The 2391-nt window shown below is 29.5% G+C and overlaps 1 long non-coding RNA gene across 1 annotated transcript; it reads right to left on the minus strand.

The window, feature by feature from the left end:
- Nucleotides 1-24: 24 nt before the first annotated feature.
- LOC107741412 (uncharacterized) lies at nt 25-539 on the minus strand. The gene is made up of 3 exons (XR_001640200.1): nt 458-539; nt 168-238; nt 25-81 (listed from the first exon to the last, which is right to left on the minus strand). It is a non-coding gene; the product is annotated as an uncharacterized LOC107741412 (long non-coding RNA).
- Between the last annotated feature and the right edge of the window lie 1852 nt (nt 540-2391).

Here is a 2391-nt window from a genome sequence, read left to right on the forward strand (position 1 = left end):
AGATAGATAGATAGATTTGAGACATACCTCACAAGCGTAGCCTGTTATCCAATTGGAAGGGCCTCTTGTAGGGTTTCTGCACTGTAATATACATGTATCTTGGTTAATTTCAAATTGGTCAGAAGGGGGTGCAAATGTAATGGTGGGCTGGAGGAAATGTCCAGTACCTTTCAGAGAAAACTCCAAAGTTCTCCAGAAGAATAAGAGTCGACCATCTCAGTATGATTGGAATGTCACACTGGAAGACACAAACATAGAGAAATCTTTAAATATCAACTGTAACAACATCATAAAGGTAAATTACTTTAACTGATAACTACTTACAGATGTAAAATTTATTTAACAACTACATAATCACACCAATAATTGGTTGCAAAAATGTATAGTATAGCCTAAAATAAATAAGTACACAGGTAAACTACTCTGCAATAATAAATTGTGAGTACATATATTAAACCTCCACAGACAACTGCCTTGTTGAAGTGGATTTGAAGATGACTTTTTAATTTGACCAGTTTGGCTGGCTTAAACATGCTGGTCAAGCAGAAAAAGAAAATACTCAGCAATGGTGTTGATAAATGGATTGGCACATGGTTTATCTAAAAGCATATTAAAAACACCACATAGACAAATAAACAACATAAAAAACTTGATTTTCACCACAGGGGGACTTTAAACATTTAAGATCAACACTTATTTTTTAGCCGCAGGCGGCTGTCTCGGTCTTTGAGGGTTAAACTTTGCATAGGCCTGTATATCAAAATACAGGACATGTAAATCATTTTTGTTTCTTTGCAGATTGCCTTTCACTAGCTGTTGATTCTTTTTAAAACCACGTATTCATTATGCAATGAATGTAATGGAATCGTGAGCCCTGACTTTTGATCGTTTTATTTATTTTGTTTAAATTTTTTAAAAGATGTGTATATTCTAGTTGCCTATTAAATATTAATCCAGTTTTAGGAGATTTGTTTTCCATCAATATACCCAACCCTAAAGCCAAAGCTTTATGATATATGTTCTGCTCATTTTCTCTTTTTAGATATAATAGTTTAATAGTGAGCCAGTAAAATAAAGTAGTTTTTAGTACTTTAGTTTGCTATATTGTTGCATATAAAAAAAAAACCTTGATGCTTGTTTTCAGAAAATTTCTTTATATTAACTATAATAATTGAAAAATTGAAAAATCTATGAATAATATATACGAATTATATCTTATAGTCTTAATAGCATTTTCTGAAGAGAAAGAGTAAGACATTGAAGTCAGATTTTCCAGTTGTCCCTGTACTTTTCCATGTGTTTTGCATAAGGTTTGTATTTGGGGTGTTGTTGTTATTGTTGTTTTATATATATATATATATATATATATATATATATAAAATAAGATAATCTTTGCATGTGACCTATAAACTTAAGCATATCAAATTTTATAAATGTGCATTAAGTGAACTATCACAATTTAAACCAAGGCTATAGTAAAATAGTAAAATGTAAATAAATGATCACTCTAAATAAGTTTATTTCTTTTACATGTTTTTAACAATTCCATGACATTATATAACACTAAACTTCAGTTTCTGTCATTCTTAATACTCCTTTTCTCTGTTTGTTTTATGTGATATTTTGGGCACAGTGAATTTTGGAGAGAAGGAGAAAACATCAGTCTAATATGAAAAAGTTTGCATTATTGTCTTGCATATAAAAAAAAAACCTTGATGCTTGTTTTCAGAAAATGTCTTTATATTAACTATAATAATTGAAAAATTGAAAAATCTATGAATAATATATGCGAATTATATCTTATAGTCTTAATAGCATTTTCTGAAGAGAAAGAGTAAGACATTGAAGTCAGATTTTCCAGTTGTCCCTGTACTTTTCCATGTGTTTTGCATAAGGTTTGTATTTGGGGTGTTGTTGTTATTGTTGTTTTATATATATATATATATATATATATATATATATATAAAATAAGATAATCTTTGCATGTGACCTATAAACTTAAGCATATCAAATTTTATAAATGTGCATTAAGTGAACTATCACAATTTAAACCAAGGCTATAGAAATTACTTTAACTGATAACTACTTACAGATGTAAAATTTATTTAACAACTACATAATCACACCAATAATTGGTTGCAAAAATGTATAGTATAGCCTAAAATAAATAAGTACACAGGTAAACTATTATGCAATAATAAATTGTGAGTACATTTATTAAACAACCAAAGACAACTATCCTTTCGAAGACAATTTGATGATGAAGTTTTAATTTGACCAGTTTGGCTGGCTTAAACATGCTGGTTGGTCAGAAAATTGCTGGTAATTGCTGTAACACTTGTTGCACTGCTGCAGCTCAGGTAATGTGTCACCTCTCTGAATCCTTATATG

The sequence above is a fragment of the Sinocyclocheilus rhinocerous genome, unplaced genomic scaffold (assembly GCF_001515625.1).
Source record: "Sinocyclocheilus rhinocerous isolate Xijiao unplaced genomic scaffold, SAMN03320098_v1.1 scaffold1007, whole genome shotgun sequence".
In the NCBI taxonomy this organism is placed as follows: Eukaryota; Metazoa; Chordata; class Actinopteri; order Cypriniformes; family Cyprinidae; genus Sinocyclocheilus; species Sinocyclocheilus rhinocerous.